The sequence below is a fragment of the Petaurus breviceps genome, unplaced genomic scaffold, assembly GCF_028583685.1.
Source record: "Petaurus breviceps papuanus isolate PSGF00001 unplaced genomic scaffold, PetGlider_PUasm1.0 140, whole genome shotgun sequence".
Taxonomy (NCBI): domain Eukaryota; kingdom Metazoa; phylum Chordata; class Mammalia; order Diprotodontia; family Petauridae; genus Petaurus; species Petaurus breviceps.
In genome coordinates this window covers 42329176-42346779 of record NW_027185698.1, presented here as the reverse complement: position 1 = coordinate 42346779, position 17604 = coordinate 42329176, and the positions used below count along the sequence as shown (strand labels likewise).

The window sequence follows — 17604 nt, the reverse complement described above, 5'->3', positions numbered from 1 at the left end:
ACAGGCACACTGATGTACTATTAATGGAGTTGTTAATTGATCAGACTATACTGGAAAACAATTTGGAATTATACCCCAAAAGTCACTAACCTGAGCAAATCTTTTTAACTTAACAACACTACTACTAGACTCATACCCAAAGGAGATAGAATCTTCATGTACAAAAACAGACATAGCTGTACTTTTTATAATGGCAAAGAATTAGAAATAAAGTGGGCGTGCCTCAATTGGGCAATAGCTGAACAAGAGATGATGAAAGGAAACAGAGAAACTTGGGAGGACTTGTATGTCCTCCCATATGCAAAATGAAATGAGCAGCACCAGGAGAAAAAATTATGCATTATAAAGGTAAACAATTATGAGAGATTTAGTTACTACACTCAATATAATGGCCAACAAGCAATTCATATTTCACAACTCTTGTAGAGGAGGTGGACAGGAGGTGAACTGGAGGTGCAAAGTGAGGCATGTACCTCTCATAATGTGTAAATTTGTTTTGCTTAGATTTATTTATTTGTTACAAGGGATGGATTTTTGTGGGAGTAGGGGAAGTAGGGAAATAATGATAGTGATATTAAAAAGTGGCAGAGGGGGAAAGAATAAAAATGAAACATTAAAAAGTACATAGAAGTGAGCAGGAGGTTCAAAAAGGGGCACAGACAAAGACGGAGGGTGTTAGAAATACAGCAAGGCTGTGTACAGGTTTGTGGTAGCATATAAAATCTTCTTTTCTCTGTTTTTTGTATATGAAAATGTTTGTTGATATCTGTCAAGTTCATAATTTAAACTTTTTAAACATTAAATGGAATGGACTACATTCTGAGGTAGTTAGCTTTTCCATTACTGGAGACATTCATGAAAAATGTGTCAGACTTGGTGTAGAGGGGATTCCTGTACAGAGGAGAAAGATGAATTGGAAGTCCTCTGGGACCTCTTCCAACTGGGAAAATTCTGAAGACTCCCAGCTTTTTACTATGTCTATGACCTTGGGTAAAGGCATTTAAATTTTTCTGGTCTTACCTCCATCCACTTAGCGCCTTAAGGCAGAGAGCCCTTAATTCCACAGATGGCATTAACAGAGAAGAGAAGGGGGGGGGGAGGAAAGGGGGAGAAAAGGATGAGGTTTAGATGGGGAAGAGAGAAAGGAGAGGGAGAGGAAGAGGAAAAAAGAGGAAGGGAGAGGGACAGAGTAATAGGGAGGAAGGCAAGAAAGGAAGAGGAGAGAAGATGGCAGAAAGGGAGAGTGAGATGAAGAGGCTCAAAGAGTGGGAGACAGGAAAAAAGAGAGGGGGAGGGAGGAAAGGGAGAAGGGAAAGTAAGAGGTGGGAGAAGGGGGAGGTGGGGACAAGAGAGGACAGAGGGAGGGAGGGGAAGGAGAAAACAGGGAGGAGGGAAGAAAAGAAGAGAGAGACGAGGGGGAGGGAGGGAAGTGAAGGCTAGGGGAGGAGGTAGGAGGAAGAGGGAAGAATACCAAGGAGAGGAGCCCCCAGCCTCCTCCCCCCTCCCCCCCCCCCCCCCCCGGGCGGGGGTGAAGAGGCTGCAGGAGCAGCTAACGAAGCAGGCGGGAGGGTGAACGAGTGGGAGAGGGGAGAAGGGATCTTCTAGGGGGCGGAGATCCTACCGCCCCGCCTCTTCCCCCTCCTATCTCGAGCCTGCCCCTCCCAGTCCCCGCCTTTCTCCCGCCCCGCCCGCCCCTCCCTCCACTCTTGTCTCTGACCAATCCGAAAGCACTTTAGATGGACTATGGGCTTGGGCGGCACGCCAGGCCAATGGAGCGGAGGATTGTTGGGCTGCGGGCCCCGCAGGCCGCACCCTGTGGTGAGGGGAGGAGCCGAGGGGGGCCGGGCCGGGGAGGGGAAAGGAAGAGGGCGGAGGGCGGGGGAGTGCGTCCGTGGCTGAGGCTGCGCCGCCGCGGCTGGAGGGAGGCGGGACGCGAAGAGAGGGTGAGGGAGAGGGGAGCAAGGGAGAGCGGAGTAAGGCACAACCGGGCGTTGCAGTTTCTGCTGCTGCTGCCGCTGCCGCCGCCTCCGCCGCCTCTGCTGCGGTTGCCACAGCCGCCGCCTCAGCCGCCGCCGCCTTGTGCGAAGGGGAGGGAGCCCGCGAGCGAGCCCCGCGCGGCCTTAGATTCTCCTGTGGAGGTGAGCAGGAGTGGGGGAAGGCGGAGGGAGGAGGGGAGGGAGACTCCTTGGGGGGCCGGGGGAAGGGGCTGTCAAGAGGCGTGTAGGGAGAGGGGGTGGTTGTGGGGAGGGGGGCTCGACAGTCTTGAAGGAAAGGGGAAGGTGGCGAGGTCAGTCTTTAGGTAGAGGGGCTGTGGGGGGAGGGTCCTCTGGTTGGGAGGAGGGAGCTCCCCATGAGAGGGGGGTTCGGGCTGGGGGATGTAAAGTGCGGAAGGCTTTGACGAAGTGCAGTCTGGGGCGGGGGGATAGAGGAGGGGGAGATGAGGAAGGCATCAGGTTGTGGGGAGGGGACTAGGCAAGGGGGCGCTCAGGGATCATCTAAAGAGGGCTGAATTAGGGTGGGGAAGCTCAGACTGGCACCAAGCACCGGGGATGGGGCAGGGTGGCCTAGGCTGTGGATGAGACGATGGGGGGGTGGGAGTGGGGTGGAATAGAGGCGTTCAGGTAATACAGCAGGATTAATGAGTGCTGGGATTAAAGCTTCAGGCAAACGAAGGGGAGCTGGAGTGGGCACCCTGCTATTGTGAAGGTAGGGAAGGCTTCGGGTGAGCGTTCAGTGGATGTGAGGGACAGTGGTTGGTTAAAATAAAAAAGAATTCAAATAGGGGCTTGTCAGACGGGGAGAAGGAATGAATATCAATCTGGCATTTAGGATAGTGAAGCCAACGGTATGTGCAGAAGATTTGGGTGGTAATCCCTATTGCATATTTTAGTGTAATGGCATTGCGGGTTTTCAGTGTGCACAATCTCCATTCCCTTGCTTGGTGTATTAAAAGCAGCATGGAGGGTAGATAGCTATAATTATTCTGCTCAGATTGTGCGGGGTGACAATAATATAAACCCCTTTACCAAGGAAAGAGTGCTAGGAAAGATGGTTGATTTGCAATTCTTTATGTGTTAGAATTGTGCAGGTTTTTTGTTGACTAGTGAAGCAGCACCATCAATGATAGGCCATGTTCTGTGGGGATTTTCTTGAGTTAAGTGGAAGATCTGGTATACACATAAAAATGTTCACGTTAATATTATTAATATAATAAAGCATCTGAACTCGAGTACTATCAACTATAAGTTCTTTTTTAGAGTACAGGTGTATATGTGCAAAATACATAGGCTTGGTTGTTTTTGTTTTTTATAAATAAGTTAATAAATTACCTCAGCAAAAAAGGGGAAAAGCCACACTGGAGATTTAATATCTGCTTTAAGGATAGAAAGAAGGGTCAGACTTGATCTTTCCTGAATATTCTTGCAATTGGTAGTCATTCATTAACCTCGTTTTTTAAATGTTTCAGAAGGTCATTGTTAAAAATTATGTTGTTGTTTTTTTCACTTTGGAGATTCATGGCCACAGAATATTCTATAGGTACAACTGCTTTTAGGGTAGTGGGTAGCTACAGGTATTGCCATCATAAGATTCATATAATACCCTTAAAATGGCAAAATTTGATTGTTATTCCTAGGAAATATATAATGATGGCTGATAACAGTTTTGTTTTGAGTAAATTAGAGCATTTGGGGAGGGTGAAGGGGTTGTTTGAAGGTTTACTGACATGAATTTGTGAAACAGAAGGAAAAACATACTTAGCTAGAAGGACAGCTGGCATATATATATTTTTAAATTAAGGTTTCTTATTGATGACTTTTGTTTTTATATCACATTAATTTCCAAATTTGTCCCATTCCCTCCCCGAGACATGGAGCCTTCCCTTGTAACAATGATTTTAAAAAGAGAGAAAAAAACAATTCAATGGAATTCACTGAGATATCTTATAGCATATGCACGGTACCATACCCATTGTCCTCCACTCCTGCAGTGCAGGAATGGAGATGCATTTTTCAGAACTCTTACTCTGGTCCAAGCTTGGCAACTATAGTTACAAAGCATTATGTTTTGTTTTATTGTTTTCCCTTTACAATGTTTTTCTTGTATTTATTGTTTTCATGATAATATACACTTTCTTAAAGTTAACTCAGGAACTATATTGTGAGCAGTTTCTAGTTGTTTTGAGAGACATAAAATGATTCACCCAGGGTCACATAGCTAATAAACATCAGTCAGAATTTGATCTCAGATCTAACTGACTTCAGCCCCACACTCTATCCATTACACCATGGTGTCTTCTGTTACCATTTATACTGTGGAGAAAACCCAAACTGTAGACTTGTTTTCTAAGGATATGAATGGTTTTGGCGGTCAAAACTGCTTTAGAAAGACTTTGATGTGGTTATATCATACTTGTTATACCACTGTGGAGTTAGTTTGCTACTTGTGTCATCTTTTGGTTTAAATCTTAAAGCTTCAGAACAATGAGCCTGACTAGGATTTCTAGTCTAGAGAGTGTTTTTCCCTTTCTAAATATTAATATTATATAGGTAGACCGTTTCATACTTTTCCATATCTGGAGTTAACTGATATGAAAGAAACTGTTTTGATTGGTATTGTATTGCGTATGTTCCTTGGAATGATTGCATATTTTCAGCTAGCTCCTTCTAGATAATATTATTTTCGTTTGGCTTTATCAGAATATGTTTCAAAAATTTTTGTAATGAATTTTTATTGAATGTAACGTATTGTTCACTCTTTTTAGAAGCTTACCAGGCCAGTTGTTTCCTATACTTTGCATTTTCTTTTATTCATAAGAACATGATGTTCAGAGAATAGATTTGATGATATTTTTCTTGGATGTTTTATCCAAAAATATTTGCAAAATGGAAATATTCAGCATAAAGTGTTGTGTGGCAACAATGTAATTATCATAGTTGGATTAGAATGAGGATTTAGCTTCCCTTATGTTTTCAAATAAATTGTTTTGATCGCAAAGACCTCAATTTTAATTTTCTTTTTAATTTCTTCAACATTTCAAACATCAGTGATTTATTTCTCTGTTCTGGTTATGCCCAGGAATCCTTCTACCTATTAGTTGGTAAATAGATAGCAACAGAACTCTATTTATTAGTGATTTTTAAGAGTTACTATGGAACAAAATAATTCATTGCCTTGTGACCAACCTGGTGGTGAAGCTGTTCAACTTAACTAGTCTTGTCACTAGACTGTATTGGAGCCTTTTCTTGGTTGGGTCACTTCTATGATAGGATTGTAAGAGTAAGACTTTGGTGGAGGTTCTTTTTTTTTTTTTTTTTGTGGAGGTTCTGCGTAGTTTTTGGCCACAATTTAATATAGATGTGCCAGTTTTGAAAGTCTTAAAGCACCTAGCTCTTCTTTGTTCAAGCTAACTTTAATATCAAAGACTTGTTGGTTTCTTTCTCCCATACTCTTCCCTGCTTGCCTGAACGCTTGGTCTTGAGCCATCATCCAAGGAAGCCAGGGATTGCCTGTGGATAGGAAGACCTGCCACGCCTGGGGGTGCCCTTCACCCTTACCTTTCTCCTTTAATCTTTTGTCCTGACTGCTTGACTGGTCACATTTCCCACCAGGCTGTACTCCTTTTTTAGACTTCTCTATCATGACCCCAGGAACCTCATCATCCTGCAAGATCACATCTGCCTTGGTACTCATATCTCATCAGTACCTTCTGCTCCTGGGATCATGTTGATTGGAAGGTAGAGCAGAGAGCTCCCAAAACCTTCATTTAAGGAGGGCACCCAGGCCAGCTGTCTTTTCATTTTCAGCTGGTCTGCACTTCTTTGGACTTCTTCATCATGCCACTCCTCTTGTTTTTGAGGACAGCTTAAGTTCCTTGAGGACAGCAACTGGCTTTCCTTTTCATATTTATATCCCCAGAGCATGGCATAATGCCTTATTAGGCACTTAATAAATGTTTATTGACTGATTGGCACATGTTGGATGAGACAAGAATCAACAAATGTAGTGCATCTGAATAGATGGAAGTTCTTAAGGCTTTACCATCTGCCTTACCTCAAAGCACTGAAGTCTCCTGGCACTGTCATCTAACCTGTTTATGGAACCTAAGGAACCCTGGGTCCAACCTCTGTCCTCCTACTGAACCTTTAGTACTTGCAGGATGTTCACAGTCATTTCACATTTTGTCTTCCAGTTCTTTATTCAACTGAAACTTTTCTTAAAAATTTACCATCTGTTAAGTTCCAAATTTAGTTACCTCAGTTAACCCTTCTTCCGGATCAGCATTTGACACTGTTGACTACCGTTTTCTCCTGAATACTGGGTTGTCTTGGTACTATTCTCTTCTGGTTCACTTCCTACCTGTTTGACCACTCCTCAGTCTCCTTTGCTGATTCATCATCTGTATCATGTTCACTAATTCTGATTGTGCCTAACATTCTGGCCTGGGCCCTTTTGTCTCTCTTTTTTTTTTTTCTATACCCTCTCATTTGGTGATCCTCGTCAGCTTCCATAAGTTCAATTACTGTCATTAACAAACGATTCCCAATCACTTTGTCCAGCCATACTCTTTCTCCCCTTTTTAAGTTCTGTATCATGAATTGTCTCTTGGACATTTCCAAACTTCCCTATTATTAGTGCTAAGGACACACCCAAGTTTGCAACCTCAGTGCCTTCCTAAGCTCTGTATTTTCCCTCACTGCTCATATCCATCCAATTGCCAAAGTTTGTTTCTCTTTCTAGAGGCAGATAGAGTGGGAGCAGCACAGTGAATGGAGTGCTGAACCTGAAATCAGGAAGTTCTGATCACTTCTAACTTTGTGATCCTGGACAAGTCACTTAACCTCTGTCTGTCTTGGTTTCATCAACTGTAAAAAAAGAAAAAATGGCAACAATAATAGCCATGACAATCAAATGAGACTATTTATGAAGTACTTTGCCTAGTACTTGGCATTTAATAAATGCTTATTTTCTTCCTTTACCCTCCATATCTCTTGCTTATGTCCTCTACTATATATGGCCACCAGTCCAGTTTATTACTCTAACCTAGACTATTGCTGTATTCTTCTATTTGGTCTCTCTATCTGATACCTCTTTCTTCTCCTTTTTACCTCTAGAATCAAGCCTAAACTTTGTTTGACCTTAAAATTTCTTTACAATCTATTCCTTTGTACATTTCTAGTATTCTTATACTTCTTTCATGTGCTCTATTGTCCACATGTTGGTTCACTTTTCCATACACGTGATGCTTTATCTCCCATCTCTGTGCTTTTGTCATGACTGTAAGCTATCCCTAAAATGTACTACCTTCTCATCTTTTGGAATTCCTGACTTACTTCAAGACTTAGCTTAAGTGCCACCTTCAGCATGGAGCTTTTTACAAATTCTCTCACCCTTCCCCAACCTAGCAACTAGTTCACTCAAGAAAACTACCCGAATTTCATTTTGTATATTTTATATATATACTTGTATGTACATATGTCTCCTCTTTTAAAACATAACTCCTTGAGGGCAGGAATGATTCTACTTTTGTTTTTTTAACCCCAGCATTTAAGAAATTAAGCCATTAAGAAATGACTGATGATTATGCATCCTCTTATTTGTCTGACTGCTCCTCAATCTCCTTTGCTAAATTTATCGTCAGTGTTCTACCTCTTAATTGTGAATGTACCCTAAGACTCTGTCCTGGACTCTTCTCTCTACGTTCTCACTTGGTGAGCTTATCAGTTCCCATGGGTTTAGTAGTCACTATGTTGATGATTCCCAGATCTGTATATGACAGCCCTGAGCTCTAGTTCTGCATCGCCAATTATCTGTGGGGCATTTCAATCTGAATTTCCTGAAGACATCTCCAACTCATTAAGTTCAGAAGAGAACCTTTTATATCCATACTCTCTTAACTCCCAGATATAGTGCTACCATGTTTTTATTTATCCAAAGGTTCACAACCTTTGTGATTCTCAACTTACTAATCTTCCACAATTCCATTTTATAAACATTTGTCAAGTCTTGTTGATTCTACCCCCATAATATTTCTTACAACCATTTCCTTCTCTCTGCTCATACTGTCATCACCCCTAATCTCTTAGTACAGAACCTGTCACATAATAGGTACTTAATAAATGTCTGTTTTGATAATTGATAATTCAGTCCCTCACTGCCTTTCTCTTTGGTTCTTGCAATACACTTAAAAATTTTAATATTTTGTTTTTTCCAATTGCATGTAAAAACAATTAAAATTTTTTTTATAACTTTGAGTTCCATACTTTCTCCCATCCTCTCTCCCCTGCCCCTCATTGAGAAGACAAGCAATTTAATAAAGTTTATACATGTGCATTCATGCAAAACATTTCCATATTAGTTATGTTGCTAAAGAAAACAGACCAAAAAAACCCCAAGAAAAATCAAGTTTAAAAAACCAGTATGCTTTGATATGTATTCATATTCCATCAGTTCTTTCTCTGGAGGTGGATAGCACATTCTTCATCATAGATCCTTCAGAATTGTATTAGGCCTTTGTATTGCTGAAAATAGCTAAAAGTCATTCATAGTTGGTCATTGTACAATATTGTTGTTACTGTGTACTTTGCATTTTACTTTGCATCAGTTCAAGTAAGTCTGTTCTGCTCATGATTTCTTATACCACAACAGTCTTTCATCATAATCATAGAACATAACTTCTCTTTCTGATATCTGTGCCTTTGAACGAGCTGTCTCTTATGTCTGGAATCCACTCTATCCTCAATTTTTGTGATCTCTAGCTTCCTTCAAAGCTCCATTTAACCACTTTTCAGATTATATCATGGGAGCTATGGAAAAAAGAAGAATCTTCTGAAAAGGTGAAAGGTCTTTTTAGAACAGAAGACCAAACCCTTCAAACATTCCCCAGTCAATGGGTATCCCCTCAATTTCCAACTCTTTGCCACCACAAAAAGAGCTGCTATAAATATTTTGGCATTTATAGGCCCTTTTCCTTTTTTAAAAGAATCTCTTTGGGATACAGGCCTAGGAGTGGTATTTGTAATAGATTTCAAACATCTCTCTGCAGCTATCCTTTCCTCTCTCCAATCTGTCATTCACACAACTGATATCCCTAAAGCACAGGTCTAAGGATGTTAGTCCCCTGTGCAGTAATTCTAGTGACTCCTTAATGCTTATAGGATCAAATACAAAGTCTTTTGGCATTTAAAGCCCTTTATAATCTGGTTCCAAACTACCTTTGGATGAATGAATGAAACAAACATTAAGAACTTCCTGTTTGCTAGGTATGTGGTAGACAAAGGTGGATCATCTGGTCTGGAAACTGATCAAATGGTAATTGGAGTCATAGGGCAATTGATTGAAAATCCTTTCTAGAAATTGAAGTCTTGATTTGATTTTTGTTCCAAGATCTAGAGGTGGAAAGGGGATGATGGGACTTTGATGTAGCCTTCCAGGAAAATGGCTAAAAAACAGTGTGGGAGTTCTGGGATGGCCTACAGATTATGACTTTCCACCAATCAGAAGCCCTAGTCTCCTTTCTTAACCTATTACACAATACTTTTAATTTCCTTAGAGGTCTTGCTAAATTGGCCAACATAGAAGACAGTCTCTTTCTGATCTCTGTGCCTTTGAACGAGCAGTCCCTTATGTCTGGAATCCACTCCATCCTCAATTCTTGTGCTCTCTAGCTTCTTTCAAAGCTTTATTTAGCCACTTTTCAGGTTTTATCATGGGAGCTATGAAAAAAAGAAGAATCTGCCATCTTTTGGAGAATCCATTCTGAAATGGTGAAAGGGCTTTTTAGAACAGAAGGCCAAACCCTTGAATGAAGAAAGTGACTATTAAAAAAGTTTCCAAAGATAGAGGAAGGTTATCTATGAAAGAGCTAAAGAGTACCATAAGAAATATACACAGATGTTCAAAAGTGAAATTTGACTGACTTTACTATTGGCGGGCACTACAAAACTGAGAACAGCTTCCTCTGGCTTTTCAAATTGGAATGAAGAAGACTATGCATTTTTGTGGAAGGTAAGATGCTGGAAATAGGAAAGACCAGATCAACAAACTTATTAGAAGAATGAGCTTAAGGTTTCTACCATGATTATTTGTTTATTGGTCTGTTAATAAAAATGGATATGATTAGAAAAACAACCTCAAAGCTCAGCTAAATGTTGCCTTTTTATCTAAGGCCTTTCCTATTCTTACATCTGCTTGTGCTTTCCTGTCCAACTTCCCCAACAAATTACCTTATATTTACTCTATATGTATGGATATTCCCAAGATAAAATGAAGGCTGGGACTGTTTGATATTTGTCTTTTTATCTTTAGTCCCTAGCGCATGGGTATTTATCCAAAATAAATACTTATGGATTTGTAGTAAGACTCTGGACTTAGTATATAAATTCTGATGGGCACAAGCAGGTAGGGCCCCAGGGTATAACTGGTTATCTCTTCCTCCTATATCCAAAGTTCTAGGGGTTCCCTTCAGGGATAGTAGGATTCTTTTTCCTGCTATAGGCTCAAGCCTTATACAGTTTATTTTGTCTATATCCCTTCTGGTGCTATGTTTCTCCTCAACTGACAATTTACCTTGCCTTAGTCATCACCAAGAAAAAGAGGCTTTGAGTTTCTCCATTGAATACTTTGGTGTACACTCAATTCTGACCCAGTAGGTAGTTAAAAGGCTTTTCTTCATTACAAAGAAAATCTTCACTGGATAGGAAACAGTCACAAAATGCCTGTGCATTCTCTGAAACTAGGGCAGGGCCCCTCCATTATATGTTATCATGAACTTCCAGAAGAAGACTCAAAAAATCCCCCATATGGATAGGAATTGGGCAGAGCCCCCAGTACATGCTTTGAGGACTAGACTCTCAGTGGCCAGTTCCTTGTTAAAGATTGATTACATCGATTTAGTTTATAACCATCAAGTCTTTGTTTTAGATTCTTAAGTTCTAGGTACTTAATTAAACTAAATCTAGGCAACTAGATGGCTTAGTGGATAGAGCACTGGGCCTGGGATCAGGCTAACCTGAATTCATATCAGGCCTCAGACACTTACTTGCTGTTTGACCCATGTCAAGTCACTTAAACTCTATTTGCCTTAATCCACGGGAGAAGGAAATGGCAAACCCTTCCAGTATCTTTGCCAATAAAACCCCAAGGACAACTTTGGAGTGCTGTCATCCACATCATCCATGAAGAGTTGAACATGACTGAGTGAAAGAATGATATCCAAAACTTTTGGATAGATTCTTAAAGTAGTTTGAGAGGAATAATTGTTTATAATTTATAATCTTTTTACATTTAATTTTAATTATAATAATAACGATCCCTTTAATGCTAGTACCTTCTCCTTTGTTGATTGTCTCCAACTTATCTTGAATATATGGGTCTGTGTGTGTGTGTATGTGTGTGTGTGTGTACACATCTTGTTTGTATAAAGTTGTTTTTATACTGTCTTTCCCATTAGGTCATAACTCTTTGAGAGCAGAGAGTATCTTTTGACTTTTTGTGTATCCCCTCCCCCCTTAGCATAGTACCTAGCACATAGTAAGTTAGTAAGTGCTTAATAAAAGGTTGTCAACTGACTGATTAATGAATAGGATTTACATCATGCTTTAAGGTTTACAAAGCACTTTTCATGTTAATTCATTTGGTCCTCTTAATAGCCCAATGAGGAAAATTCTATTATTCTCCTTTTATAGATGCGGAACCTGAGGCCCACACAATTAATGTCTGAGGCAGATTTCTGTCTTGGGTCTTCCTGCCTACCAAGACCAGACTCTATACACTATAATACTTAACTGCCTACTTGTCATTAGGACTCTTTAGTACTGTTATACAATTTTTTATCTTATATCTTTTTATTATGAAAGAAAATCAGAAGCAATTTGATAGTAACCTGCTAACTTGGTAAATTTAGAAATGCAAATGTTTTCTTTTTCTTGGGTAAGTTGACATTTACAGATGTACAGTTTCATCCTTTGGTGTTACAGGGGCTTATCTCCTGGATGATAGGTATTACTTGTTTTAAAATATTTTAACTTGTTTTAAAATATTTGGCTTTTCTTCCATGGTAGTAACTAAGTCACTCACATTAACAGACTATTGTATTACTGACTCACAGTTTGGCGTATTTTCATCACAGACTATATTGTGAAAATAGAGAAAGTGAATGGATGTAGTATATCTACTGCTTGTGGATATAATAATAATAATAAAAAAACTTGTGAAATTTTCTCAAGAGTTAAGTGTTTCAAGTATTTAGAGATTCAAGGTTATTAATTAATCTCAATTATGGTCAGTTTTAGAAATCATATTCCTAAACCCATTGGTTTAGTGTTCTAAGGAACTTGAGAGATCATCTTATTTTTTTTTTTGAGAGATCATCTTATTAAACCTGCATATTTTATATCTGGGTTAATTGAGGTCCCAAAGGGTTAAATGACTTTCTCAAACTAACACTTTTAAGACTAGAATTTGAACCTAGAGCCTCTGCTAGTTATGGTGTCCTGAGTGCAGGTATCCTGAAGTATGATTGTATCCTGAGTGCAGCTTGGAGAGGAGTGAAAAATGGCTAACCTGATCAGCCTTCCCTAAGTGGAGGTTCTGAGAAAAGCCATCCATTCAAGAGGAAAAGGCCCCAGAGGCATAGTAGAGAAAGTCTGGCTGGAGAGAAATGAGGTATAGTGGCAAGTCAGATGGTAATGCATCTTTTTTTTTTCTGTTTTCATGGATAAAACCACATTCATTTGATGGTGCCAAGGACATTAATGGCGATAATTTTGTTACCGGATTCTCAGTAGTTATGGCTACTGAGGAGGCGGGGCTATGGCACCTGCAGAGGTAGTTGCCCTGCCTTATCTCTTTAAGATAGTTGCTTCTCTGTATGATGGCTTCAGGGGCTGGGCTAAAAGCAGAATTGTTTGGGGAGGTGCTGCTATTCTTTGGGGTTCTTGGATTACTTGCTATTTTACTTTACCTATATTACGTTTACGTTGGCCTTTATACTTAGAAAAGTTCACTTAAATTATTTTTATGTTTCATAGTATGACACATATTGATCCATTGCTATTACTACATCTTGTGAAGTATAATCACATCAGAATATAACTCTTTAAGTACTACTTTAGTGTCTTATTATAGAGCAGAGATGACCTAGGACTATTCAAGACAGGGTCAGTGGAGGACAAGTTTTGACAGTTCTATCTAACTTAAAAGACTTCAGGCATAGTCCAAGTGAGATACTAGGTTGGCTATCTGAAAACCAACCTGTTTAGGTAAGGAAAAGTACTTCACTCATAGGTTGGTTGTTTATTGATAAATTACTTGCCCACAGTGTCCCATATTATACAAATAAAACTACAAAATAGCCTCAGTCCGGTGTGGCTTTACTCTGCAGTGATGATAGAATGGCAAAAGAGAGTCATAAAGTTTTTATACAATCTTTAAACATTTTAACTTGAGAGAAATGATTATTAATAACCAATAATTTTGGGAGATCCAGAGTTCTCTTTTTCCAAAGTCCTGATTTTTAAAAATTCGATCTCTTGAAGGACATTGCCTATAATGAGATTGGACTAGATTTCTTATTCAAAACCCAACCCTGGTGGAGTAACCATTGTGTTCTGTTCAGGCTTGGGTGGGGCATAAATTCTTTGAATAGGTTACCCAAGACTGAAGGTGGTCTGGGTATGGAGATAGTTTCTCTTTCCAAGGGTGACATGACATCACTCTCAGCCCCTTGTTGTAATATTCTTTCTTTACCAATCTTCCATAAGAATATGTAAATCCTGAGCCCATCCACCTTGATGATCTTTGGTCTAAGAGAGAGATGGCCAAATGACCATCCTTTCATTAATAACATGCTGGCCTTATTAATAAAATGATTATATTACCCAGAAACTATGTCCCTTAAACCTTTTTAATTGTCACAAACTGGTGATTCTCTTAAGTCTGACCATTTTGCAATTCAAAAAATTAACTTATTACAGGAAGAACTGAACCACATCAGTATGACATTCTTGCTATAAATGAAACCAAAAGGTTTAGAGACATTGTAGCTAAGTGGAAGGATGGTTCAGGTTTCCTTGATGTGAATCAGTCACAGAATTTAGTGGAGTTGATTTTATCTTGTAACTGAAGATCACAAGAAGCTTCATGGAAGTGCTTATGATGATCATCAGCAAAAAAACCTCCCACAAAAATAGCAACTTCAAGTCTGGAATCAAGAAGATTCATCTTCCTGAGTTCAAATCTGTCCTCAGACCCTTACTGGCTGCATGACCCTGGGCAGGTCACTTAACCCTGTTTACCTCAGTTCCTCATCTAGAAAAAGAACTGGAGAAGGAAATGGCAAACCACTTGTAGCAGCAAGCACCCCAAGCACGTCCTCAGGGTTTGCAGCTACCACAGGTTCTTGGATCTGCTTTGTTAAAGGAAAGCAACTCAAAATGGGTTAACAAGCTTACTTTAATCAGTCAGACATATATTGTTTACCTTGTTCAGGAGAAAAGGTCAGCACCCTGAACCTCAAAGTATACAGGCATAATTATCAAGACAGAAACATCAAGTAGACAGATTTCCAAAGTGTCCAACCATTACATCCATACCCAGTCAACATCTGGGTTTCCACATTCTGGGTTTTTCAAAGCCGGGGGACTCTCAACAACGGCTTCCCAGAATTCAGATCAAATCACAGAACACTTCTCAAAGTGAGTCCCCAAAACAAAGCTCCACATCAGGGCTTATATAGCCTTCTCCTGGCTCAGAGAATGTAACAACCTTATTGACTCACTGGCCAATCAAGAAATATCTACTGAAAAACAAGCCTCCCCCACCCCAGGCTCCAGGTGCACATTAGCCTAGGGGCAGGGAAGATCTTTAAAATTTACATTCTTATTACACCACTCCAGTATCATTGCCAAGAAAACCCAAATGGAGTCATGGAGAGTGAGACATGACTGAAAAATGACCAAACAATTATAAACCAGTATCCGTTGCAGATGACGAAGAAAGAGTCCGCAAAAAACTTTGTAAGAACTTCTGAGTTAAGTGAACATGTGTCTTAATACCTAGTGACTTCAGGACATAGGTGGGCAATGAGGAAAATGTGGTTCAGGATTAATGGATGAAAGAAGGCTGAGTTATGTGGACCAGATATACAAAAACCTAATGTCTTTATAATTTGAGAATCAACCCATCAATCAACTAAACTTTATTAAGTACCTACTATGCTCCAGACACTTCTAGATGCCAGAGAAAGAAAACAAGCAAAAAAAGTTCTTGCTCTCAAGGGACATTCTAATGGAGAAGAAACCTGTACATATATATAAGTATATACAAATATGGAAAAAGCTGCTATGAAGCAACTGGGACAGGGAAGGCAGCTGGAAGAAACTGGAAAGACCGCATACATAAAATGGCACTTGAACTGAGTCTTGAGGAAAACCAAGAATTCAAAGAGAATGAAGTGATGGAGAGCATTCCAGGCAATTGGGATAGCCGTTGCCAAGACATGGATATGGGTTGTCCTGTATGAGGGACAGCAAAAGGGCTGGTATGGCTGAATCATGGAGTATATGGAAGGGAATAATGTGAAAGAAGCCTGAAAAAGTAGAATGGAGCCAAGTTGTGAAAACTTGAAATGCCACACAGAGTAGAGTTTATGTTTGATCCTAGAGATGATAGAGACCCATTGGAGTTCATTGAGTAATTAGGGTAAGGAGTGACACGGACAGACAAATGCTTCAGGAAAATGATTTTAGGACTAATATGGAAATTGAGATTGGAATGAGGAGAGGCTTGAGGCAAGGAGACTAATTTGAAAGCTCTTTTAATAACCCTAGCAAGAGATGATGAGAGCCTGAAATAGAGTGGTGGCTTTGTGAGAGGAGGAAATGGCTTGTATGGGAGAAATGTTATGAAGATAGAAATGAAAAGATTTGTTTGTTAACTAATTAGCCATATAGGGTAAATGAGGAATCTAGGGTAAACACCAAGGTTGTCAGTGTCCAGATCCATTTGGAGATGTCTCACAGACACAGTTCATGATGTAGGATTAGTGTTTAGGAGTGAATTGAGTGAATGAATTTTTTTCTAATATAGTATGCTTCTTTTTCTCACCAATCTTTCTCTCACACAAATAATTTTTTTTGTTCTTTGTACCAATTTATAAAATCTTCTAGATAAAAGAGTGTATTCTTTTATAGGTGAAAGAAGAATTTATGCTTAGGAAAATAATGACCTTAGTTGAAACTATAGTCTGGGTCTGTTGAGAAATTTATTTTTTTTTCTATTGTTACAGTTCCAAATATAATAAAACTGTCACCTGAATTTTTGGTTTTATTAATAAAGGTAACTTTTTTAAAAAGAGGATTACATATACTTGGGGTAATATAGAATTCAGTTTTTTGTAGTTATTTAAGATGTTCCTGATGCAACATGACAAAAGATGCATGTCCTCTAGAATTCAGTTTCCACTTTTGTTGACTTTTAGACTTGTATTTCTAGAAGGAAGTAGAAGCAAAGACCATATTTGCTAAGGTTAAACAATTATTTTATTAAAAGAAAACAATAATCGTTTGTAGTTATCATTAAGTATATACTTTTTCTTCTTGGGTATATGTTACTTCTTTAAAATTTCTTTACTCCCAAAATTTATTAAGTCTTACTATGTTTCTGAAGTAGCAAATTCAGGTTTTAGAGAATACAGACATAATCTGAGTTGGAAAAGACCTTAGCAGCCATCTGCCTAGTCAAACCCACACTTGAACTGGAATCTGCAATACAACATACTTGATAAGTAGTCATCTAGCCTTCACTTGAAGAGATTCAAGGCAGCTCATTTCACTTTTTGATAACTCTAATTGTTCAAATTTAATTTCACTTTATTTTTGGATCCTCTCTTTTTAAAGGCATGTTTTATTAATATCTCTTGTCTTTTTATATCCCAGTCATTTCAATAGTCTGTTCCTCTAGATTGAAATGTCTCTTGCAATGGAATCAAAAAGCATATATTAAGCACCCTTTTGTGGCCAGGTACTATCTCAAATATTGAGGATACAAAGACAAAGATAATTGATAAATAGTTGAAGGTTATGACCTGTTTTCTAAAAAAGAAATCCAATATATCAATGGACATATGAAAATTTCTCCAAATTATAAATAGAGAAATGAATTAATTAAAATGAGGTTCTGCTTTATACTTAGCAAATTTGTAAAGGCGACAAATGTTGGAGTGGTATAGTAGCTCTTTTTTTTTTTTTTAAGCAATTGGGGTTAAGTAACTTGCTCAAGGTTACATGGCCAGTTATTTCTGGGTGTGGTGCTAAGTGTCTGAGCCCAGATTTGGTCCCCAGGTCATCCTGACACTAGGGCAGGTGCTCTTACTCACTGAGCCACCTGGCCACCCCTAAGCAATTAGGGTTAAGTAACTTACTCAAGGTTACATGGCCAGGTGTTTCTAGGTGGGTGCTAAGTATCTGAGTCCAGATTCGATCCCAGGTCATCCCGACACTGGGGCCGATACTCTCTATGCTACCTGGCTGCCCCGATATAGTAGCTCTTTTTGTAACAACAAATACCTGAAACCTTAAAAGAATGCCCATCGATTGGGGAATGACA

General features: G+C 39.3%; 1 protein-coding gene across 8 annotated transcripts in view; it reads left to right on the top strand.

The window, feature by feature from the left end:
• The first annotated feature begins 1886 nt into the window (after positions 1–1886).
• Positions 1887–17604, top strand: part of ADD1 (adducin 1) — a 107378-nt gene continuing 91660 nt past the window's right edge. For 2 of the 8 annotated variants that reach the window (XM_069070752.1, XM_069070757.1), the window contains exon 1: positions 1889–2138. The gene's annotated coding sequence lies outside the window, so the exon portion shown is untranslated. Of the gene's footprint in view, positions 2139–2266; positions 2288–17604 lie in introns of those variants that run through there. The other 6 variants (XM_069070750.1, XM_069070763.1, XM_069070758.1 and 3 more) reach the window with 6 other exon arrangements.